This window comes from Sinohyriopsis cumingii, chromosome 5 (genome assembly GCF_028554795.1).
Source record: "Sinohyriopsis cumingii isolate HCF-2022 chromosome 5, ASM2855479v2, whole genome shotgun sequence".
Classification (NCBI taxonomy): Eukaryota; Metazoa; Mollusca; class Bivalvia; order Unionida; family Unionidae; genus Sinohyriopsis; species Sinohyriopsis cumingii.
In genome coordinates, this window is record NC_142965.1 from 121,069,323 (window position 1) to 121,096,408 (window position 27,086).

Here is a 27,086-nt window from a genome sequence, read left to right on the forward strand (position 1 = left end):
CAAATTTATAATATTTCCCATCAACATCCCATACATTCAAAGGTTTGCAAATCTACGGTTTACAAAACATCAGTGAATGGGTAGAATTCATTGGAATGCGTAGAATTCATTGGAATGCGTAGAATGTTGATCAAAGGCTACATGTTGAAACAATGTTTTTAAGACTTTGAAAAAATATCTCATCTACCCCCACCCCCATCCCCCCTTCTCGGCTGAGATCGTGATGGTGACGGAGGCAAGTCATACAACCCTCAATCATAGCCTAGTGAGTGAAATATGTTATGAAATGGGTAATATTTTCCCCGTCAACATACCATAAATTCAAAGGTTTGCAAATCTACTGTTTAGAAAACATAATGGAATGCGTACAAGGTCGAACAAAGGCTATAGGTTAAAGCAATGTAGTATAAGATATTGAAAAATATCTCATCTCTCGCACTCTCGTTTGTGATCGCTATCTTAATGGACGTAGATCATACAAGACTCGGTGGTTCGTGAGTAAAGGAGAACGCGAAATTCAATGGTTTAAATCGATGTCAGTACTTCGATAAACATCTGACTGTATTACAATGGTTAAGTAGGTAAATAAGTTTTCAGTATGTTAGGTAAATAAGTTTTTGTTTGTAAGTGGATGAGAGGCAATGTATAGCAGGATAGGGTGAGTATTGAAATTTTTATTTTGTTCATTTGGAGGCGGTAACTCATGGTGTCACCCCCGTGGACCTCGTGCCTGCACAAAAATTCAAATATTTTATAGACAGTCATTTTGGTGTCACCCTTTCTGATGATGTCACCCAGTGCGGTCCTCAGCCTCCGTACCTCCTAGTGATGCCACTGGGTTTCACTTCTATTTTACCCACTTCTTTTAGATCCTATCCGTTGTGTGAATACGTGCATGTGTTGGTCAGTGGATGACTGGTTGTTGGTCAGTCTATCAGTATCAAAGTGTATGTTAAACCTAAGGATATATTTAAAGTTATATTTTCCCTAGTCGTCAGTTGGTCATATTTGTACCGAAAACAAAGACGTTTATAACGACAAGGTGAAATTGTTTATCTTAATTTTAACATAAGTTTTGTTGTCACTGCAGTGACATACTAATATTAAATTGCTATTGTCGTCATTTGATACGTCATTTTTTATCATTTGTGTCATTAGTTCAATATGGCGGTCGCATTATTCATTCTTTTGTCGCCTAGCGCCACATGATACTACTAACAAGCGTGACCATACATCATATCCTAAATTTCATCCTAACGGCAAGAAGTCTATTTCATTGACATCAGAGTAGACCCAACATCTATCGTGACCTTCAAAATAATCTAGGTACCATTTGGGTTGTCCGAAATTACGTAAGTCTCAATCTCTCCTGTTTTCTGATAAAAAGAAAAACCATTTAGCTAGCTAAATACATGTTTTCCCCACTGAAATTAAGATCATGTTAAACATCTTGATCACATCTGTCTTTGTTTGTTGCTTGATGATTCTTCATTTTGTGGACATATCAATACTGGGTAAATACATTTATTGTGAAAGGACGTTATGCTAACACCGTTTACAATTAGACTATGAGCAAGTTGTATATTTTAAAGCTGAGTAAATATATTGTAGTATTTCAGAAAACATTTTGGTGACAAGAGTTCTCTGTGTAACTTTTTTTTTATTTGGTTCTCCTTTCACTTACAAACAGTGTCAAGCGATCTAGGCCGATCAACGCCAAGTAGATATTACACGTTATACACAAATTAAAATAGTTGCCTATGCATAGGTTTCGATATATTCAATAGAAAAACTACTACTGCTACTACTATTACTACTACTATCTTACCAGGGACAATGCACTTGAGAAATTAATCCAACAGGGAATAGAATTTCTGTCGTGACCTATTTACAGCGCTTGTATACAAGTTCACCTCTAATGGTTCTCGTTCTCTCTCTCTCTCTCTCTCTCTCGCAGACATAGACAAATATAATACAAGTATGCAGTACAATATGTGTGTATGTGTTTATGTTTATGTTATAGTATTACAGCACCAACAACTACTACTACTATTAGTAGTATCACAAAAACAACTACTACTACAACTATAAGTATTATCACAACTACTACTACTATTAGTACTATCACAAAAACAACAACTACTACTACAACTATTAGTATTATCACAACAACAACTACAACTATTAGTACTATCGCAACAACAACAACTACTACTACAACTTTTAGTACTATCACAAAAACAACTACAACTATTAGTACTATCACAAAAACAACTACAACTATTAGTACTATCGAAACAACAATAACAACAACTACTACAACTATTAGCACTATCACAACAACTACAACTATTAGTACTATCACAACAACAACTACAAACACTACAGCTTATTATTATTATCATAGAGACAGTACGTATGTTTTAAGATAAATGAACAATTCTATCATTACAGTGTGATGTGCGTCCAGAAGTGTCTTTATCTGAGTGTCAATAGCACATAACCACAAGAAAATCTTTATAGTACAAAGGCCAATGGAGAATACGAAACATTTTTTCGTAAGAAGAGGTCTTTGTATGACTATATTTTGTTATCTATGCAATTTTTATACAACAAATGTCAAGCGATTTAGACTATTACACGCCAAGATAAGTTTTGATTAGGAAATCAATGCAACATACGCAAATTAAAATAGATGTCTATACTCATAGTACCATAGATTCAAGGCAATTATTATTATTAGTAGTAGTAGTAGTAGTACTAGTAGTAATAATAATAGCTACTTACCAATAAAAAGGAACTTTCGGCAATGGGCTATAAAACCTCTTGTGTGATCTAACCGTTGTAGAATTACATATGTACAGTGGTGTGTGCTTTCTGTCTTAGTTATACATGTACAGTGGTGTGGGTTTTCTATCGAAACGTCATTTAAATAAGGCTACGATATTCACTTCCTCGTCCTCTCATGTCACTGTCGAAGATTTTTTTAAAGCGGTTGAAGGCTGGAGGGATGGGTGATTTTGAGACGTTCGTCTTGATTGATAAAGATAATCTCTCTCTCTCTCTCTCTCTCTCTCTCTCTCTCTCTCTCATATATTATATTAAAATCCAAAAATTAAAAATGGGAGGATGGTATCTGCCAGTGCCACACATATATCCAGTTGTATTAATTCCACTAGAATATAAAAGTATAGTACCAAGAGATGATACTGGTTCAGTGTTATTTTATGTGCGTTATGTTTGTGAGAAAATATTTTTTTTTTCACAATGAATAGTGCAGTTGACTTCGATCCGTGTTACTTTGTTCAAGCGAATGAGCTCCTTCAACTTAACTGTATTTAACAACGCGCACTCCGCTGCGTTTTGTTCCCCATGTATAATGAACCGTTGTCAACCGCGCTAACTCAGATTTGGCGTCGTAGCATGCGCAGGTAGAACCGGTTCTAACCTGTTCGAATGAAATAATTGGTAGAATCAATAGCGTGGACAGAGTTTCCAGTGCAGTTTGCGTCGGTTGATCTGAGTCGACGCAGATATCCATCAAGTGTGTGTAATACGCAAAATCGAACGTAAATTGTCGTATAGACCAGTTTCTGGGATAAAAGAAAAGTAAAATGAGTGAACTTGCAAATTATCCACCCGTGTCAGATTTAAAAGAAGGTATGCTATGACACGAGCAGCAGGGGGGGGGGGGCGAATCGGACATTTTGTGCAATCGTTATTTTGCTTAATTATTACTTTCTGCACTCAGCGGATCCGGTGTAGTCAGCGCCTGGTAAAAAAAAAACGACGACGGTCCATCCTACGCGACGGTGACGTCATTTGGTTTAATGCGAGCCGATCCCAGTTTTGTCAGCGTCCGGTAAACACAGCGACGACCGCGTCGATGTCATTTTCGCCCCCCCTGCTGGATAATGCTACCGCGATGGACACAACCAATGTTTATAGGAATTTGATACTTTTCCCCATCGTTGATTTTAAAAACTCTTCTGGGGTTGGTACTGGTTTATTCTTTCGTCGGAGATATTCTATTGCCGATCGATACTGTGGACTTCCACAACCGATACAAATTCTAATTTTTCCTCGGACGCCCTTGCCGCATCCAAGACAGGGTTGAGGGCCGTCCTTACATCCCTGTTTCGATGTGCAATTATGTACCCCGCAAAACTCACCGTAGCAGTTTTTACCACATTGTACTTTTGATCCCTGGGGGAGCCATTTGCATTTATTGACGGCAAGTGCTGGATTAACCATTATTATTAACTATTAAATAAATATTTAATTAAACATTAAAAAGTATACTGTATAATGGATAATAATTATTCCGATATTGATCTGTTTGGGCGTGGAACATCTTACTACGAGGAATCCCCGGATGAATTTTTTAAGTCCCCGGAAACGTATCATGACATGCGAGAATACTACCGAAGGCGTTTGGGTCCATCTTGGAGCGTTTCCAGTAAAAAATCCGCAATGGAACTCCTCACCGTTGCAGACCATCAGTTTCGTGGAGTAATTATCCAGCGTATGGGGAGATTTCATGTGTTTGTGGATAACCCGGACATAGTAGAATTTCAGGGGTGTTCCGCTGTTAATGAGATTATTCCGAAACACCGGTGCAGATATCCTACCATCGACGTGGATTCCAAGACGCCATCGCTGGCTGAGTTGTTGTATTTCCATGAGTTAGTTGATTCCATTAATGATGTTCTAGTTTTTGAAACCAGCGGCGGTTATCACATCATGTTGAAAACGATCCCGGTGGATTTCGAGGAACATCAATCACTGTTGAAGAAAGTTGCCGCGGATAGACCAACATGGAATGTTGATACACAAGCTGGGCTGCATAGCATCAAATTACCCGGAACTAGATCGGTAAGACCAAATAGCGTTGATAAGCGATTAATTTATCCTGTTGGATTCACCAGTACGCTGCTATCTTGTCCAGTCTCTATTCAGCCGTGTTACGAAAAACTCGAGCCTAAACTGGAACCTGAAATCACCGAATGTGATGATCTTACTGCTGAACAAATTCGACAGTTCTCTACGTTGTTGTCCGGACAACCCGATCAGATCACCGGGACTACAAATCAAACCAGCAACATGATATCGCTGGGGCGAGTTGCTGGTTCATTTTGCAATATTTGCCAGCGACGTCATGGATACAATGAGATCGGTGGATTCATTGAGGGAAAGGCCATTGATGCATTTGTTTGCGTCTATTCCGATCAGTTTGTGATCGGTTGTTACAGGAGCACACAAAAAAGATAATAATACAGCGTGATATTGGAACCGCTAGTGACGATAAAATCCTCTACGAAAAGTATTTAAAATCGTATAATTACCATCGCGGAGATCACAGTGGTGAATTTCCCAAGAGAATCCCCGATTGCGCTTACTGCGAAGCACCTATTCATGAGCGCGGTCGGGGATGTAAAATCATTTTCAACGACGACTATATGGACGGATCTTCTTGCGGGCTGGGAAAATCAGAGGCCGCTTGGAAGTCTATCAGAAGTGATCAGTCTATACTGTGCGTTTCATACAGAAAGACCTTTACCAGAAAGACCACCATCGACTACAATCTCGAATCGTACGAAACGATCCATGGAGACATTATATTCGATACAAAAAAGCATCGCAGGGTTATTTCCCAGATAGAATCGATTGTACGAGTCCGGGGAATTCCTGATGTTCTATTGTTGGATGAGTGGCACGGAATCCTTCGGCAGGTAGTCTCATCAAGTCGCGGCAAACAAATTTGGGGAACACTGACATGGTTGATTTCATCTGCGAAACGGGTAATTGTGCTGGACGCAGATGCTAACAATGACGACCTAGAATTATTCAGAAAATACTTGAATCGCCCGGACATGAAATTCATCATCAACGGATATCAGCCCGATCATGGTAAAAAATTCATTGTGGAACAGTCTCACAGAGACAACTACAACAAATTGTTAGATACGTTACAACGAGGAAATCGTGTGGTTGTATTCACACACAATAAACGACGCGGAAATTATTCTGTAGAAACACTTGCTAGATTGTTACAGCATTTAGGATACCGCGTGAAATACTATCACGCTGATACCAACTCGACTGGAAAACAGCAGGACTTTGATAACATTTCAACGGCATTTGAGTGCATCGATGTAGTGATTTACAATCATACCGTTGAGGCCGGGGTATCCATTGTGGACCCGCGATTCAAGTACATGACGGTGTTTTCTGAAGAATTAGGTTCTGTAGAGGCGACCAAACAAGCTATCCATCGTTTCAGAAATATATCTGAAATACATTATTCTGCAACACGACGACGACAAACAGAGCTTCCATTGACCCGCGATGATATTATTTCCACGATCGAATCACATGAACGGAATTTGTCGTCGACGGAGTTGCTGTTTAGAACCCCGAATCGCTGTGACGTACATACCGGTTACGGACATATGTTTATTAGTACAATTATTGACGAAAACAATTCAAAACGCTATTTCACGGGCAGACTCGTTGAAATGATGAAACGAACCGGTTATTCAGTTGAATGGGAATTACCAGATGAATACGAAACATGGAAGGAAAAAAAACAACGGAAGCAGAAACGAGTCAGCGACGCGGTAATCGATGACGATCCACACGTAGATGAATTTTTAAAATCTTCCATCGGAGAGAGAATTGCTGCGGTTAATAGTGAGACTACAAGTGATAAATACCACCGATACGACCCCGAACAGCGGCTAGAGCCATACGAGAAGGCGTTGACGTATCTCAATTACGTTTTTCAAACCGATGTAAGAAAACTAGATAACTATCAGATAGAACATCTGAATAAAAACGTTTCGCGGCTACAGCGATATCAGCGTGTTGTAGTTGACGAACATAATAACGGTAGCGCTGTAGCAACGACGCCGTGTCGATCCGATAAAATCAATCCCCGGCAACAACTTGAAATCGTTAGAAACGTTCTTGGCGCGTTAAGTCTCCCCGATGTAGTTCCGGATCGACTTGATGTGAAAAGTGTTCCTGTGAGTCGTGCCGAGTTAATCAATAACATCTCTGAGATGCTGGCGCAACCAGACAGACTTGACAAGTATAATACACTATTGAAACATTTTTGCGAGATATTCCCGGATATGAGGTTTAGAAGGGGTAATTTGACGCTAAAAAATATCATTGAAAAAATCAAATCGATTTACAGGGGGTTCGGTGGAAGATTGACATCCGATGACACTAAAAACACGGGACGGTCTAATCTTACGTTACATTATCCTGAGTGGCCCGAATCTGATTTTGTAAATGATCCAACGTGGATCAACGAGACCATCGTTGATGAAGGATTTGCTGGAAAGGATGTTGCCGCGACGGATGACCACACAACCATGCTGCGATTTCATGTGTGGTCCGTTAATGGATGGTTTTCCCGATGATGAGGAAAGTGTCAAGTATAATTTTTTATAGTAATTTTGACAGTTTCCTCATCGATGGAGGCTGGTCAGAGTAATGGGGAAAGTGTCGACAGTTCCGCCACGCTCGATGCTGGTCAGAGTAATGAGGAAAGTGTCAAGTATAATTTTTTATAGTAATTTTGACAGTTTCCTCATCGATGGAGGCTTCCACGACCACGGCAGTGTTTCCAAAATCACCCCGTGATGCGATAATGAGGAAAGTGTCAAGTATAATTTTTTATAGGAATTATGACAGTTTCCTCATCGATGATCGGGGTTAAAACATCCATCGCGTTTTCAACTCAAGGATGTTTTCTGGTCGGGTGTTAAATTTTCCATCACGTCGGAAATTATCTCCTCGGTGGTACAATTTTCTTTATCACCGCGAATTACAACCCAATAATCCCCCGCTGGTGACTTAAAAAACGGCTTCCGTGACGTGCTGACACGGAAGTGATTATTTGTGTCGCTAATACAACTGAATCGTAGAATTGTTCGTTGAGTTAAATTGACAGTAACCGTGGGTATTTTGGGGTTGGGGCCATATTTTGTTTTATTTTCTCCGGACTCAAGTAAATCATTGACCTGCAGCCGATATTTTTCTGGAAGACTATTAATTGCGTTATTGAACAGAGTATCAACGTCATCGAACCAAGCCCGCTTTTCCCCGCTGATATCACCGCGCAACACGATCCATAAGATTCCATCTCGGGCCTGAAAGAAGGGTCGTTGAATTGTGTCCGGGCTGAGGTTAAACCATTTACACGTCTCCGCGATGGAATCAAATTCGATGATCTTTTTCTCGTTGAGATTCAAACAGATAGTATTGACTCTAGTGTCCCCGTAAAATTGTTTCCTCGGAGAGATTATTCTGGTTTTGTCGTACCGAAATAGTGGTAATTTCAGTGGTGCTACCGCGGCAACCTCGTCAAGGAAATAACTAGCTTGTCTGGAAAAATTTTCAGCACAACTGTTCATCCAGGATCGTCCAAACATCATACTACCTGATATCATTTTAATATTTAATTAAATAACAGCTATAATTATAATGTCACTGTTGGAATATCACCCGGTGAAATTCAACAGCGTCATCAGCGATTATAAAAAGTCCTGCCCGAGGATGCCGATCAGTGTAAAATTTAAGAACGGAAAATTTCATGCGGTTCAGAAATCCCCCAGCGGAGATAAATACGATTGTATGGTATTTGAAAGTCGTTCAGCGAAAGCTCGGTTATGTCTCCGAGACAAATATTACCAGAGAGCGTATGAAAAAATGTTCCCAAACCATGACGTTAAACGATTTGATACAGTATGGGTAATTACCGAACGAAACTCCGCGTTGGTGGTTTAGTCGCCATCTTGAAGCGCCTTGTCCATGCGATTCACAAACTTAATATCCTTGCGAGATACCACACCGGGAATTTCATCGATTACAAATTTATCCTCACGAGGTTTATCCTCGCGAGGTTTTTTCTTTTTTTTAGTTATTTCTGGCTCCTGCGTGGCCATCTCGGTGATTCGCTGAATCAGTAGCGCATTATCGCGTTGTGATTCATCCAATTCCTTCCGAACATTTCCGAGTTCATGCTGAAGCCCACCAATGGTGCGTCGCATATCATCGTGGCGCCGTTGTGCATCATCATGGCGTCGCTGCATATCATCATGGCGCTGTTGTAAATCGTCATAGCGCTGTTGTAAATAATCATAGCGCCGTTGTATACGATTATAATCGGCTGTGCTTGACACGTGTTTTAACTGCCGTTGCAATGATTTATTCTCGTTGGACAAATTGTTTAGTTGCCATTGTAGTTCTTGGATGGTTTGTTTATCCTTTATAGTATCTATGACCGGCTCAACATCGTCGATAATTTGGTCAATTTCGAGATCCATCATTCTGATATCGTTGTCAGGCTCATTTTTCCAAATTTTATAGATGCGCTGGTAACTGATTTTGTATCGATCTGCTATTTCTGATATGGGTATTTTCCCACGGAGTCTTATTATTTCGTTGGTATCCTCGTCGGTTAAAATTCGCCGATGGGGCATTATTTAATGAAAATTTTTTTATAAACAACAACAATAACAACAACAACAATACCCCATTGCAATTGTGGAATGACAGAGTAAAAAAAATCGATTTTTGTTTTGCAAAACTGACCCGCCACACATGACAGAGTAATGAGGAAAGTGTCAAGTATAATTTTTTATAGGAATTTTGACAGTTTCCTCATCGATGCTGGTCAGAGTAATGGAGGAAATGTCAGTAATTATGACAGTTCCGCCACGCTCGATGCTGGTCAGAGTAATGGAGGAAATGTCAGTAATTATGACAGTTCCGCCACGCTCGATGCTGGTCAGAGTAATGGAGGAAATGTCAGTAATTATGACAGTTCCGCCACGCTCGATGCTGGTCAGAGTAAAAAATTTCGATTTTGTTTTGCAAAACTGACTCACTGGCAATGCCACATGTATGGTCAACCCTGCGCAATTGTTTCACTGATACCACAATTTTTTTTTAGTAAAAAATATCGATTTGCCCTATAAAACTGACGGGGGGGGTATCCTAAAAACAACCGTGGAAGACTTATTCCGTCGTGAAAATGACTCTATCATCGATGAGGAAACTGTCAAATTTCCTATAAAAAATTATACTTGACAGTTTCCTCATTTTACTCGGACCGTACTCGACGTTGCGGTCTTATTCCATCGTGAAAATGACTCTATCATCGATGAGGAAACTGTCAAATTTCCTATAAAAAATTTACTCTGACAGTTTCCTCATGCTGGTGATTGTGTAAACGCCAATCATTTACTAGGGTGCGTTTCACTGAAACCGTCAGCGTGCTTGTTAATTTACCAACACCAGGATGGCCTTAGATTGCCAGGGGCTCCGATGCCCATGTAATTGTTTGGAATATCCCACATGTCAGATCTGTGAGCCCGCGCGGCACAAAAAAAAAATAGCGGAGTGTTTATTTATATCAGCATGTTAATGGGGAAGGATGATGATTTACAAGTAAATTACCTATCGCGGCGATGAGTTACAAAAAATATCGCGGCAATAATTTACAATTAATTTTTTTCTCTGCGGTAAAAATATATCAGTTGTTTTTTATTGTTGTTGTTATTGGACCCTAAGTAGTTACTTCTGATAGTAACCTTACAATAACAACAACAATAAAAAACAACTGATATATTTTTACCGCAGAGAAAAAAATTAATTGTAAATTATTGCCGCGATATTTTTTGTAACTCATCGCCGCGATAGGTAATTTACTTGTAAATCATCATCCTTCCCCATTAACATGCTGATATAAATAAACACTCCGCTATTTTTTTTTTGTGCCGCGCGGGCTCACAGATCTGACATGTGGGATATTCCAAACAATTACATGGGCATCGGAGCCCCTGGCAATCTAAGGCCATCCTGGTGTTGGTAAATTAACAAGCACGCTGACGGTTTCAGTGAAACGCACCCTAGTAAATGATTGGCGTTTACACAATCACCAGCATGAGGAAACTGTCAGAGTAAATTTTTTATAGGAAATTTGACAGTTTCCTCATCGATGATAGAGTCATTTTCACGATGGAATAAGACCGCAACGTCGAGTACGGTCCGAGTAAAATGAGGAAACTGTCAAGTATAATTTTTTATAGGAAATTTGACAGTTTCCTCATCGATGATAGAGTCATTTTCACGACGGAATAAGTCTTCCACGGTTGTTTTTAGGATACCCCCCCCGTCAGTTTTATAGGGCAAATCGATATTTTTTACTAAAAAAAAATTGTGGTATCAGTGAAACAATTGCGCAGGGTTGACCATACATGTGGCATTGCCAGTGAGTCAGTTTTGCAAAACAAAATCGAAATTTTTTACTCTGACCAGCATCGAGCGTGGCGGAACTGTCATAATTACTGACATTTCCTCCATTACTCTGACCAGCATCGAGCGTGGCGGAACTGTCATAATTACTGACATTTCCTCCATTACTCTGACCAGCATCGAGCGTGGCGGAACTGTCATAATTACTGACATTTCCTCCATTACTCTGACCAGCATCGATGAGGAAACTGTCAAAATTCCTATAAAAAATTATACTTGACACTTTCCTCATTACTCTGTCATGTGTGGCGGGTCAGTTTTGCAAAACAAAAATCGATTTTTTTTACTCTGTCATTCCACAATTGCAATGGGGTATTGTTGTTGTTGTTATTGTTGTTGTTTATAAAAAAATTTTCATTAAATAATGCCCCATCGGCGAATTTTAACTGACGAGGATACCAACGAAATAATAAGACTCCGTGGGAAAATACCCATATCAGAAATAGCAGATCGATACAAAATCAGTTACCAGCGCATCTATAAAATTTGGAAAAATGAGCCTGACAACGATATCAGAATGATGGATCTCGAAATTGACCAAATTATCGACGATGTTGAGCCGGTCATAGATACTATAAAGGATAAACAAACCATCCAAGAACTACAATGGCAACTAAACAATTTGTCCAACGAGAATAAATCATTGCAACGGCAGTTAAAACACGTGTCAAGCACAGCCGATTATAATCGTATACAACGGCGCTATGATTATTTACAACAGCGCTATGACGATTTACAACAGCGCCATGATGATATGCAGCGACGCCATGATGATGCACAACGGCGCCACGATGATATGCGACGCACCATTGGTGGGCTTCAGCATGAACTCGGAAATGTTCGGAAGGAATTGGATGAATCACAACGCGATAATGCGCTACTGATTCAGCGAATCACCGAGATGGCCACGCAGGAGCCAGAAATAACTAAAAAAAAGAAAAAACCTCGCGAGGATAAACCTCGTGAGGATAAATTTGTAATCGATGAAATTCCCGGTGTGGTATCTCGCAAGGATATTAAGTTTGTGAATCGCATGGACAAGGCGCTTCAAGATGGCGACTAAACCACCAACGCGGAGTTTCGTTCGGTAATTACCCATACTGTATCAAATCGTTTAACGTCATGGTTTGGGAACATTTTTTCATACGCTCTCTGGTAATATTTGTCTCGGAGACATAACCGAGCTTTCGCTGAACGACTTTCAAATACCATACAATCGTATTTATCTCCGCTGGGGGATTTCTGAACCGCATGAAATTTTCCGTTCTTAAATTTTACACTGATCGGCATCCTCGGGCAGGACTTTTTATAATCGCTGATGACGCTGTTGAATTTCACCGGGTGATATTCCAACAGTGACATTATAATTATAGCTGTTATTTAATTAAATATTAAAATGATATCAGGTAGTATGATGTTTGGACGATCCTGGATGAACAGTTGTGCTGAAAATTTTTCCAGACAAGCTAGTTATTTCCTTGACGAGGTTGCCGCGGTAGCACCACTGAAATTACCACTATTTCGGTACGACAAAACCAGAATAATCTCTCCGAGGAAACAATTTTACGGGGACACTAGAGTCAATACTATCTGTTTGAATCTCAACGAGAAAAAGATCATCGAATTTGATTCCATCGCGGAGACGTGTAAATGGTTTAACCTCAGCCCGGACACAATTCAACGACCCTTCTTTCAGGCCCGAGATGGAATCTTATGGATCGTGTTGCGCGGTGATATCAGCGGGGAAAAGCGGGCTTGGTTCGATGACGTTGATACTCTGTTCAATAACGCAATTAATAGTCTTCCAGAAAAATATCGGCTGCAGGTCAATGATTTACTTGAGTCCGGAGAAAATAAAACAAAATATGGCCCCAACCCCAAAATACCCACGGTTACTGTCAATTTAACTCAACGAACAATTCTACGATTCAGTTGTATTAGCGACACAAATAATCACTTCCGTGTCAGCACGTCACGGAAGCCGTTTTTTAAGTCACCAGCGGGGGATTATTGGGTTGTAATTCGCGGTGATAAAGAAAATTGTACCACCGAGGAGATAATTTCCGACGTGATGGAAAATTTAACACCCGACCAGAAAACATCCTTGAGTTGAAAACGCGATGGATGTTTTAACCCCGATCATCGATGAGGAAACTGTCATAATTCCTATAAAAAATTATACTTGACACTTTCCTCATTATCGCATCACGGGGTGATTTTGGAAACACTGCCGTGGTCGTGGAAGCCTCCATCGATGAGGAAACTGTCAAAATTACTATAAAAAATTATACTTGACACTTTCCTCATTACTCTGACCAGCATCGAGCGTGGCGGAACTGTCGACACTTTCCCCATTACTCTGACCAGCCTCCATCGATGAGGAAACTGTCAAAATTACTATAAAAAATTATACTTGACACTTTCCTCATCATCGGGAAAACCATCCATTAACGGACCACACATGAAATCGCAGCATGGTTGTGTGGTCATCCGTCGCGGCAACATCCTTTCCAGCAAATCCTTCATCAACGATGGTCTCGTTGATCCACGTTGGATCATTTACAAAATCAGATTCGGGCCACTCAGGATAATGTAACGTAAGATTAGACCGTCCCGTGTTTTTAGTGTCATCGGATGTCAATCTTCCACCGAACCCCCTGTAAATCGATTTGATTTTTTCAATGATATTTTTTAGCGTCAAATTACCCCTTCTAAACCTCATATCCGGGAATATCTCGCAAAAATGTTTCAATAGTGTATTATACTTGTCAAGTCTGTCTGGTTGCGCCAGCATCTCAGAGATGTTATTGATTAACTCGGCACGACTCACAGGAACACTTTTCACATCAAGTCGATCCGGAACTACATCGGGGAGACTTAACGCGCCAAGAACGTTTCTAACGATTTCAAGTTGTTGCCGGGGATTGATTTTATCGGATCGACACGGCGTCGTTGCTACAGCGCTACCGTTATTATGTTCGTCAACTACAACACGCTGATATCGCTGTAGCCGCGAAACGTTTTTATTCAGATGTTCTATCTGATAGTTATCTAGTTTTCTTACATCGGTTTGAAAAACGTAATTGAGATACGTCAACGCCTTCTCGTATGGCTCTAGCCGCTGTTCGGGGTCGTATCGGTGGTATTTATCACTTGTAGTCTCACTATTAACCGCAGCAATTCTCTCTCCGATGGAAGATTTTAAAAATTCATCTACGTGTGGATCGTCATCGATTACCGCGTCGCTGACTCGTTTCTGCTTCCGTTGTTTTTTTTCCTTCCATGTTTCGTATTCATCTGGTAATTCCCATTCAACTGAATAACCGGTTCGTTTCATCATTTCAACGAGTCTGCCCGTGAAATAGCGTTTTGAATTGTTTTCGTCAATAATTGTACTAATAAACATATGTCCGTAACCGGTATGTACGTCACAGCGATTCGGGGTTCTAAACAGCAACTCCGTCGACGACAAATTCCGTTCATGTGATTCGATTGTGGAAATAATATCATCGCGGGTCAATGGAAGCTCTGTTTGTCGTCGTCGTGTTGCAGAATAATGTATTTCAGATATATTTCTGAAACGATGGATAGCTTGTTTGGTCGCCTCTACAGAACCTAATTCTTCAGAAAACACCGTCATGTACTTGAATCGCGGGTCCACAATGGATACCCCGGCCTCAACGGTATGATTGTAAATCACTACATCGATGCACTCAAATGCCGTTGAAATGTTATCAAAGTCCTGCTGTTTTCCAGTCGAGTTGGTATCGGCGTGATAGTATTTCACGCGGTATCCTAAATGCTGTAACAATCTAGCAAGTGTTTCTACAGAATAATTTCCGCGTCGTTTATTGTGTGTGAATACAACCACACGATTTCCTCGTTGTAACGTATCTAACAATTTGTTGTAGTTGTCTCTGTGAGACTGTTCCACAATGAATTTTTTACCATGATCGGGCTGATATCCGTTGATGATGAATTTCATGTCCGGGCGATTCAAGTATTTTCTGAATAATTCTAGGTCGTCATTGTTAGCATCTGCGTCCAGCACAATTACCCGTTTCGCAGATGAAATCAACCATGTCAGTGTTCCCCAAATTTGTTTGCCGCGACTTGATGAGACTACCTGTCGAAGGATTCCGTGCCACTCATCCAACAATAGAACATCAGGAATTCCCCGGACTCGTACAATCGATTCTATCTGGGAAATAACCCTGCGATGCTTTTTTGTATCGAATATAATGTCTCCATGGATCGTTTCGTACGATTCGAGATTGTAGTCGATGGTGGTCTTTCTGGTAAAGGTCTTTCTGTATGAAACGCACAGTATAGACTGATCACTTCTGATAGACTTCCAAGCGGCCTCTGATTTTCCCAGCCCGCAAGAAGATCCGTCCATATAGTCGTCGTTGAAAATGATTTTACATCCCCGACCGCGCTCATGAATAGGTGCTTCGCAGTAAGCGCAATCGGGGATTCTCTTGGGAAATTCACCACTGTGATCTCCGCGATGGTAATTATACGATTTTAAATACTTTTCGTAGAGGATTTTATCGTCACTAGCGGTTCCAATATCACGCTGTATTATTATCTTTTTTTGTGTGCTCCTGTAACAACCGATCACAAACTGATCGGAATAGACGCAAACAAATGCATCAATGGCCTTTCCCTCAATGAATCCACCGATCTCATTGTATCCATGACGTCGCTGGCAAATATTGCAAAATGAACCAGCAACTCGCCCCAGCGATATCATGTTGCTGGTTTGATTTGTAGTCCCGGTGATCTGATCGGGTTGTCCGGACAACAACGTAGAGAACTGTCGAATTTGTTCAGCAGTAAGATCATCACATTCGGTGATTTCAGGTTCCAGTTTAGGCTCGAGTTTTTCGTAACACGGCTGAATAGAGACTGGACAAGATAGCAGCGTACTGGTGAATCCAACAGGATAAATTAATCGCTTATCAACGCTATTTGGTCTTACCGATCTAGTTCCGGGTAATTTGATGCTATGCAGCCCAGCTTGTGTATCAACATTCCATGTTGGTCTATCCGCGGCAACTTTCTTCAACAGTGATTGATGTTCCTCGAAATCCACCGGGATCGTTTTCAACATGATGTGATAACCGCCGCTGGTTTCAAAAACTAGAACATCATTAATGGAATCAACTAACTCATGGAAATACAACAACAACTCAGCCAGCGATGGCGTCTTGGAATCCACGTCGATGGTAGGATATCTGCACCGGTGTTTCGGAATAATCTCATTAACAGCGGAACACCCCTGAAATTCTACTATGTCCGGGTTATCCACAAACACATGAAATCTCCCCATACGCTGGATAATTACTCCACGAAACTGATGGTCTGCAACGGTGAGGAGTTCCATTGCGGATTTTTTACTGGAAACGCTCCAAGATGGACCCAAACGCCTTCGGTAGTATTCTCGCATGTCATGATACGTTTCCGGGGACTTAAAAAATTCATCCGGGGATTCCTCGTAGTAAGATGTTCCACGCCCAAACAGATCAATATCGGAATAATTATTATCCATTATACAGTATACTTTTTAATGTTTAATTAAATATTTATTTAATAGTTAATAATAATGGTTAATCCAGCACTTGCCGTCAATAAATGCAAATGGCTCCCCCAGGGATCAAAAGTACAATGTGGTAAAAACTGCTACGGTGAGTTTTGCGGGGTACATAATTGCACATCGAAACAGGGATGTAAGGACGGCCCTCAACCCTGTCTTGGATGCGGCAAGGGCGTCCGAGGAAAAATTAGAATTTGTATCGGTTGTGGAAGTCCACAGTATCGATCGGCAATAGAATATCTCCGACGAAAGAATAAACCAGTACCAACCCCAGAAGAGTTTTTAAAATCAACGATGGGGAAAAGTATCAAATTCCTATAAACATTGGTTGTGTCCATCGTGGTAGCATTATCCAGCAGGGGGGGGGGGGGGCGAAAATGACATCGACGCGGTCGTCGCTGTGTTTACCGGACGCTGACAAAACTGGGATCGGCTCGCATTAAACCAAATGACGTCACCGTCGCGTAGGATGGACCGTCGTCGTTTTTTTTTTACCAGGCGCTGACTACACCGGATCCGCTGAGTGCAGAAAGTAATAATTAAGCAAAATAACGATTGGACAAAATGTCCGATTCGCCCCCCCTGCTGCTACACGCCATTCAAATGAAGAAGTAATTTCAATACTAATAATAATAATAACAATAATAATAACCATGAAATTAAATATGTGTTATTTTATCTACGTAGAGTTTGAAAATCTAATACACTCATTAAATGAAGAAACGTAATCCAAGAAGATGGACTTGGTGACAAAATCAGAACATAATGTCGCATGCCTTCTTGTGTAGTAACAACTATGCGACAAGGGAATCTAATTTATTGTGTAACCTTACTTTTCTTATCTCTCTTGTCCAAGTCCCTTAGGAAATACTTTTCAAGGGAAACAACTTTTGTCGTCTTCTGCTGTGTACCTGTTGGAGTTGTTCTGATTACAATCACAAACAATAACAAAATTGTAGAAATATTTGGAGAGAAAGGAATAACTTCAGAAGAAATAACAACAGATATAAAATGAAAAGGATATGGATTATTTAGAGATAATATTTGTTACAATGTGCAAGTTTAGACTGTAAATGTAGCACAAGTCGTAATAAAACAAGGATTCGCTTAATAAGGGATAGAGTAAGGGAGAAAATTTGATATCTGTAACAGAAAGAAAACATGTTTGCTGAAACATAATATTACTTCTATGGTTTAATATTTTATAGAGATAAATACAGGCATGCATATATATATATATATATATATATATATATATATATATATATATATATATATATATATATACCAATTAAATTATCTGCAAAACGTCTAACGATTAATCCACGTTCAATGTAAAATCGAATTGGATCTAATTTATTTGGCACGGTTTTAAAACGCTAGGTACGTCATACTTTAATGTTCAGTTTCATTTTCGTAGGAAGGTATTGTCTACGTCCCGACGAAGTCTGTCCAGTGTTCGATTAGATAATTAATTAAATAGGTTAAAAGAATGCTGTCGACTTATTGACAGAGTGACTACAAATGATTTAAGTCTCGGATTTGCACAAACGTTCGCAAAAATCGAACGATGTAGAAATCCAACACCACGCCATTGGTAGGTCAAATATAATTCTCTAAAAGAAATATTATGTTAATACATTTTGGAGAACATTTAGTTCTCTCCGTCTCTCTCTGTCTCTCTGTCTTTCTCTCTGTCTCTCTCTCTCAGTCAGAAACCTAAGATGAAAGAGGAATAATGTATTTATTTGCGAAGAAATGAAGCAGTACACACGACAGTTGGAAGTAGTAAATGGGGATAGATTAGCGACAATGGGAATTAGCATTACAGAGACCCCTGGGTCAGATTAGCGACAATGGAAATTTAACATGGCGAAAAATCGTGGGTCAGATTAGCGACAAGGGAAATTAACATGGGAATAAATCGTGGGTCACTCTAGCGACAAGGGGAATTTAACATGGAACTATAGTGTGGGTCTGTCTAGCGACAAGGGGAAATTAACATGGGAATAGAGTTTGGGTTTGTCTAGGGACAAGGAGAATTGAATATGGGATTTTTTTTTAAATTTAAATTTAAATTTAAATTTAAATTTAAAAAAAGGGTAGGCAATTGAAAGGCTATCTCTTCGAGAAATATGGCTGGCCCTGAAAAGGGCCTTTGGGTTTATGTTAATGTATTCATTAACATAAATGGTACCGCATTGGTCTTCTTCTTGTCCTTAGGCTACGTCTCACTGTTGGTCCGTAAATCAGTACTCTTTTCAGGCATCCTTGTCTTTCAACGTAGATCCTACGTATCCACAGGCTGGTGTTTGTCCTGTGGACAACGGTCCACTTGGATCGGACATACATGACCGTCCGGAACATCATGGAAGACACAAGCGTAGAAGATTGCGCATCGGTCCACATCTTGAAGCGACGAGAACAAGTGAATCAATGCAGTGAACTGCGCTTATTTATAGGTACAGGAAGGATTGAAACGGATTGAATTCATTCACCAATCCGAACACGCGTTACAAAATTCAGTCAGCTCGCATCCAATCCGAAGAGAGCAGTCTGTGACGTCACGTGGTCTATATAGATTCGTTAGCGCTTGTGTGCAGTCAATCTATGCGACAGTGATTCAACATGACGGAAACTCAGAAAACGATCCATTGGGGTGCACCAGCAGGGGAGACTGCCCAAGGGAACCCGGACTTACTTTCAGAAGGGATTTTGTGGATTTTCTTACCTCGCAAGAATTTGTTCCGGAACCTTCGTTACCTTCTTCATTACCGCAAGTGGAGAATTTTAGACAGAGACAGAAAGAAGAATTGGAGAAATTTATGCAACGACAAAAGGAAGCGGAACAAGCTTTTCTCCTACAGCAACAGCAACAGCAACAAGAAGAGGTAAGAAAAAAACAATAGCAACAACAGCAAGAAGAAGTAGCAGCAAAGAAACAAGAGGGTGAAAATCAAACGGCTACGGTACTGTTGGACATTTTAGCGGAGTTAAGAAGTCTGAAACAAATGTATCAGACTTCTTTATCACGACCGAAGAGAATACGACCTTCCCGAGCTAAACACGCCAACCCTGTGACTAAGCCTGTCGTACCACCCTTAGTGATTTCAACCCAATCATCAGAAGTAGGCCTTGGCCGTGGCAAAGGCTTAGGGCAGTTAAAGTTGATTGGTTAAACTCACCCCTACACCAAAATAAAAAGGCCCTTTTCAGGGCCACCCACATTTCTCGAAAAGAAATACAATTTCAATTTGCCAATAACTCAAAAATAAACCCCACCCATTTTACCCTTATAGTACGTGTCTGTGTATGAGTGCGTGAGTGTAGCTTCTTATTTTAAAATCAAAACTCAAAGACACTTACCTTATATCATTCATGTATTCTTTTATCCATTTTCTACAATCCAATTCACAATTCACAACAGAACACTTTAATTAAAAGTTCGTACACTTCTTCTTTCTCCTTGTTTAGTCTCTCTGTTTTTTGAATTTCTTCACCGTTTTTTCCTCATTTTCTTCCCTTCTTCTTTTCTTCTCCTGTTTCTTTGCTTCTTTTAAATAGAATTGTCTTCTTTCTTCCTCTTCTTCCTCTGAAGAATCCCTCTCTTCTTCCGAAGAATCCACCTCTTCTTCTGAAGAATCCTTCTTTTCTTCTGACTCCTCTTGTTTCTGTTTTGGGCAATCTGGAGACCAATGTCCTTTTTCTTTACAATAATAACAGGTATCTTGACTTTTGTCTTTTTTAGCCCCTGTTTTTTTTCTTTTTTGACGGTCTGGACACTCTGAAGACCAATGCCCTTTCTTCTGACAGATATAGCAAGTATCTTGACTTTTATCTCGAAAGGAAGGAGAGTAGTCCGTCGGCTGGTCTGAAGAGAATTTTCTAATGACCCCTCGCAAAGCTCTGACGAAACGTTCCATCTGGGTAGTCTCTTCCATCGTTGTGCTCGGCTTGAGAGTGAAATGAATAGTGAAAGGACAAGACACACACCCTTTTTATATACGCTGGTTTGCCATGACTATAAATTAGTCTATGGTGTTTGAACTTGAGTCATTTGACGTTTTTTACTCAAGATGAAACGATCCTATTCATTTGAGAAGAAAGAAGAAGAAAGTAAGAGGCAGAAACGTGATCTATCGCCTCGTACCAGGGCTGAAATCTTGGCACAAATTCATGCCAGTGATTTTGAAGAGGACATGAGTGAACCAGAATTTGAAACCTCTAAACCAAGTTCACCACCCTTAGTCAATCCTGAAAAATACTATTCTATTCGAGAGACGGAAAAGCGCTCCTCTAGAAAATTTAGAACCACGGCTTACACCTACACGGTGAAGTTTAAAGATTTCAAGTCCGACGTACCATTGGAGAAAGCAGAAGGGTTTATCACCGAGATGTGGGATTCTTTGCTCACCGCACTCAAGCGACAATGTCAAGCCAAAGAAGACGATCGCTTGACACTATCCATAGATCACGACGGTTTGAAATCCCCTGTTTGGATCGAGTTTAGCAGACCCGCAGAACTAACCCCTTCCAAAGTCATGGACAAGATTCAACACGTACAACAATCTAATGACCAGTTTGACATCACCGATGGTAAAGCCACACTGAAAATGGCCCACGTCTCTCCTCATCAAGGAACTGGGTGCAAAAAGATGTTATTGGTGGACGACCTTCGCAACACCAAAAAGAGTCTCGTCCGAATTAACAACCCTCAAGACCAGATGTGTTTAGCCCGTGCCATCGTGGTGGGACGAACCTATGCCAACAAGAACGACACGGTAGAATGGAAAAGAAAATGGAAAACTATTCAACGATGCGATCGAGCCAAACAACGAAACGAAGCAGAACTCCTGTTACAACAAGCCGGACTGTCCAAAGACACACCCTGTGGCATTCCTGAGATGCAAAAATTGCAAGATGCCCTAGCTCCACGCTACACCTTGAAAGTGCACCCTCAAGAAATGCGTGGAACTCTGTTGTTTCGAGGCCAAGATTTTAAGGACGGAAAATACATTCATGTCTATCATCACGATGACCATTTCGATACCATTACCAGTATCACTGGATTCCTGGGATACGGTTATTATTGTGAGAAATGTGACTATGGTTATAACAATCGAGAGCAACACAAGCATTGTGGAATGAAATGCCCAGGATATTTGGCCTCTCCACCCTGTCTGAGCGAAGGACCAGTGCCTTGTTCGACTTGTTTGCGCACGTTTGTCAGTCCTACCTGTTACCAACAACATCTGAAGACGCAAGGTTCACAGCAGAAATGTGCTTGTCAACTCTTGAGATTGTGCCCTACGTGTAGACAAGGCATACGTACCAATAATACCAAGGCACACGTATGTTCAGGAAAAAAAAATGTCACATTTGTCATCACATCGTGGACTTGGAACACCAATGCTACGTGCAAAAATACCAACCCCCACCAGAGAAAGAGGACAGTCACAAGAAGAAAGGCAATTTCATCTTTTTCGATTTCGAATGCATGCAAGAGACTGGCATTCACATTCCTAATTTCTGCGTGGCTCATCGAGCGTGCGAGAAGTGCATTCAAGAACCTATCTTCAGTCATTGCCCTCACTGCAGCAAGATTCCTGGAGGACGTGAAAAAATCTTTCGGGGACCGAACACGTTAGCCGATTTTGCCCAATGCGTCTTAGACCCCATCGACAAGACGTGGAGCCAAGAGGACATCGAACTTTACGGAGATTGTCATCGTCATGCCACGGTGATGGCTCACAATTTCTCCGGATACGATGGACAGTTTCTTCTCAGATACTATACGGAACAAGGCACCGAACGTCCTAAAGTCACTTTGAACGGAGCCAAAATCATTTTCATGCAAGTGGGACAAGTACAGTTTAAAGATTCGATGAGTTACTTGGCCATGCCTTTGAACCGAATGCCTAAAACGTTTGGAATGACAGAAATGGCTAAAGGGTACTTTCCACACTTTTTCAATACGGAAGCCAATCAACATGCCGTTCTACCCCATTTGCCTGAGGCTCACTATTACGACCCCGACAACATGCGTACCGAACAACGAGAAGCTTTCTACGCTTGGTACCAGGCTCACGCCTCGGACCCTTTCGACTTTCAGGAAGAAATGTTAAAGTATTGTCGTTCCGACGTGGACATTTTACGGCGTTGCTGTGGAAAATTTCGAGAACTGTTCATGGAACACGGAGGGGTCGATCCTTTGAAAGAAGTTTGCACCATTGCCAAAGCGTGTTCCTTAGTGTACTGCCAACGATTCATGCCTGAAAACACCGTGGCTGTCATCAGTCGTCAAACGACCCACTTTGTCAAACGTCAATACTCGGTCAAAGCCCTACGCTGGTTACATTACTTGTGCGACAAGGAAGACAAATGGATTCAGCATGCCCGCAACGGAGGAGGCGAAAAGACCATCGGAGCGTATTCGGTCGATGGCTGGGACTTAGAAAACCCAAAGATCGTGTACGAGTTTAACGGTTGCTTATTTCACGGATGTCCCGTCTGTTACCCTGACCGTGACACTAAAAATCAGTTTTTGCAACGAACCATGGAAGACTTGTACCAGGACACTTGTCAGCGACGCCTAAAGTTAGAACAGCAAGGATACCAAGTGGTGGAAATGTGGGAACACGAGTACGATCACCGTTTGAAAATCGATCCCGAGTTTAAACGCCTCGTGGAAAGTTACCAGTTGATGGACCCGCTGAACCCGAGGGATAGTTTGTACGGAGGAAGGACCAATGCCACCTGTTTGCTGTACCAAGCCGACGAAGAGAAAGGAGAAGAAATCAAATACTTGGACGTGTGTTCGCTGTATCCCTACGTGTGCAAATATTGTCGCTTTCCTGTAGGGCACCCGGAATTGTTCACGGAACACATCGACCTGAAAAACATTCGACAATACGAAGGCTTGATCAAGTGGAAAGTTTTGCCTCCCACGAACCTATACCATCCCGTCTTACCTCACCATTGTCAAGGCAAACTGATGTTTCCCTTGTGCCGTACTTGTGCCGAAACGTGCAACCAGGACCAACCTTGCCATCACAGCCAGGAAGAACGTGCCTTGACGGGAACCTGGGTCAGCGTGGAATTGTTCAAAGCTCTGGACATCGGATACCAACTGTTAGAAGTGTACGAAATTTGCCACTTTCCCAAGACACAACAGTACCACAAGGGTGACCTTTTTGAAACTGAAACAAGAAGCCAGCGGCTATCCTTCCTGGTGTCACACTCCCGAAGACCAAATACAATTCAAAGAGAAATACTACGAACAAGAAGGCATCTCTTTAGACCACATCGAGAAAAACGAAGGCAGGCGATCGTTTGCCAAAGTGATGTTAAATTGCTTGTGGGGTAAAATGGCACAACGACCGTGTTTACCCAAGACGGAATATTTGACAGAACCTTCCCGCTACTTCCAGATGATTCACGACAAAACCAAATACATGAAACACGTGGACGTCGTTCGAGAGGATTTGATCTTGGTCAATTACGAAGAAGATCTGGACTTTGTACAAGACGACCCTTTGGAAATGTCATCATTGCGGCTTACGTGACAGCTCATGCTCGCTTAAAATTGTACGAAGCTTTAGAACTGTCAGAAGAACGCGTCCTGTACTTTGACACGGACAGTTGCATTTACATCCATCACCCGATTCAACAGCACCCTGACATCGAAGGAGACCGTTTAGGAGCCTGGACAGACGAGCATCCCGACGACAAGATTCTAAATTTCGTCAGTGGTGGTCCCAAAAATTACGGCTACGAATACCGGGACAAACAAGGAGAAGTGCACACGACGTGCAAAGTGAAAGGACTGACTCTGAATCATCGTATCAGTCGAGTGGTCAACTTTGGGGTATTGAAAGAAGCCTTGCAATCGGGAGAGGATGGAAACTTTAAAGTGACCACTTATCAACCGAACAAGATTGTACGTTTACCCACTCACCACATCGTCAGTCGGCCCCTAGAAAAAGTCTATCAAATCGTGTACCAAAAGCGAGTGAGACTTCCCAATCACTTTACGTTGCCGTACGGTCACGTCGGTATTGGTCTGTATATAAAAAGGAACCCTAGGCAAGATCGATAGTTCATTGTTCATTGAAGTAACTTACCATGTCGTTGACGAAGAAGAAACCAGATTGGTTAGGAGTCAAATGTTGGACATCACCGAGACCAGGGTTTTGAGGCTTGGACACAAGAGGTGGCCCAGTATGCACGAGAGTTATTCAAGGAAAAAAGTTACTTTTCAACCCGTGTTAGTGACGGTGCCAGAAGAACCCGTCACCCAGGACAGGACTGTCGTGGACAGGCCTGAAAGACCCTTTCGGGAGGACACTTGTGTGACCTTACCCCCTACTATAGAACTGGTTAGAACTTTACCCAAAACATGTGGTTGTTGTACAGACACTTGTTTTTTATTCCACGTTCATGGTTATCATGTGCCTTTTATTCTTGTACTTAAGCCTTTGGCTTTTATGTATTTTTGTCTTTCGTATTCATGTTTGAAAAAAAACATTCAATAAACGTGTTCTGAAAAAAAGTATATAAACTCTTGTCTTGTTTGTTTTTCGTGTCACAAGTGACATTCCTCACACCATGGCTACCTCTACTGTCTCTGCTCCCTCTTCCTCTACTGTCAAAGTCATCGACGAACACTTAGATCGTGCCAGTTGGGAGGCTTTGTATCTTCGCCATCCCTTTAACATGCTCATTGCTGGACCTAGCGGTTCTGGCAAAACCGAATTCGTCAAACGTTTGATCGAACATAAACATCATTTGATCGATCGACCACCTCAACGGATCGTGTGGTGTTACAAAGAGTGGCAATCGGCGTACAGCCTCTTGCGAGAAAGTCAAGGCGATTCCATCGTGTTTGTGGAAGGCATTCCTAAAGAAGACGACGGAATCATCTCTGACTCCCGTCAAACCCATTTGGTCATTTTCGACGACATGTTAGGAGAAGACGAAGAAGAAATTAAACTGTGGTTCACGCGCAAAGGGCATCACCGTAATGCCAGTGTCGTTTACATCACCCAAAATTTGTTTCAACAAAGTAAAGCCCATCGCACCATCAGTCTCAATGCGCATTACGTGGTCTTGTTTAAAAGCCCTCGAGATAAATCGCAAGTGCAAGTCTTAGCCAAACAGTTAGGAACGCCTTGGCTGACTCAGGCGTACGACGATGCCACTCAAACGCCACACGCCTATTTACTCGTCGATTTGAAACCTACGACTCCCGAGGATTTGCGATTTCGTACCCACTTGTTTCACCACTGGTGCCAAGACGGAGGGCCTGTCCTGTACACGTCTCCGTCCTCGACTTCATTTCACTCCCCATGAAAAAAAATCTATAAAAACCTCAGACCCTTTTTCGTCTGTCTCACACAGTGCGAACATGACGTCCCTTCAGTCGCATCTTCCCGTCAAATTGATTCGTGCCTTGTATGGCATCAGTCGAGAAAAAGATCCACAAACACGAGCTCGTGTCTTAGAAGCTAGTCTCAAAGAAGTCTTACGATGGTTCACGGTGACGGCACGTCAATTACTCCAAGGAATCATTCAGATTCCTCATCAAACCTGATGCTTTCTCGATCGAAACAAAGTCGCTTTGGTCCAACTGGCCGATCCCCGCATCGACACTCAAACCAAAAAACAAATCATTTTGAAACCTGGAGGGAGCGGTACTCTAGGAGGGGTCATCATTCGCTCACTCTTAAGATGGGATCCTAATGCCCCCAAAGTTATCCCCAAGACAAAAGTCCAACGAAGCCCCAAGAAGAAAAAGACCAGGTCCCCAAGGAGAACTTCTCCAGTGGCAGGACCCTCCTCTGACCAGACACCACCATCACCCCGGAAAAAGAAAAGAAGCCCCCAGAAAAAGAAACAGAGAAAAAGTCCCCAGAAAAAGAAAAGTCCACAGAAGAAAACTAGTCGCAAGAGAGGCACTTCGGCCAGGACGCAACCTTACACTCGCAAACCACGATCTGCCACGGCAGTGACTGCGTCTCCGGCATCCTCACGTTTGTCCACTTCTCCGTTGATGACACCAGGATCTGAAGAGTACTTGGAGACGTTGATCACACCAAGAACTTCTCCGTTGATGACCTCCAAAAGAACTTCCCCAGTGGCAGGACCCTCCAATTTA

At 41.5% G+C, this 27,086-nt stretch overlaps 1 protein-coding gene across 2 annotated transcripts in view; it reads right to left on the reverse strand.

Moving 5' to 3' along the window:
* Positions 1–2,913, reverse strand: part of LOC149800080 (uncharacterized) — a 153,955-nt gene extending 151,042 nt beyond the window's left edge. Inside the window, exon 1 of one of the 2 annotated variants that reach the window (XM_089959644.1) lies at positions 2,788–2,913. The gene's annotated coding sequence lies outside the window, so the exon portion shown is untranslated. The remainder of the gene's footprint in view (positions 1–2,787) is intronic. The other variant, XM_089959645.1, reaches the window with a different exon arrangement.
* Positions 2,914–27,086: the final 24,173 nt, after the last annotated feature.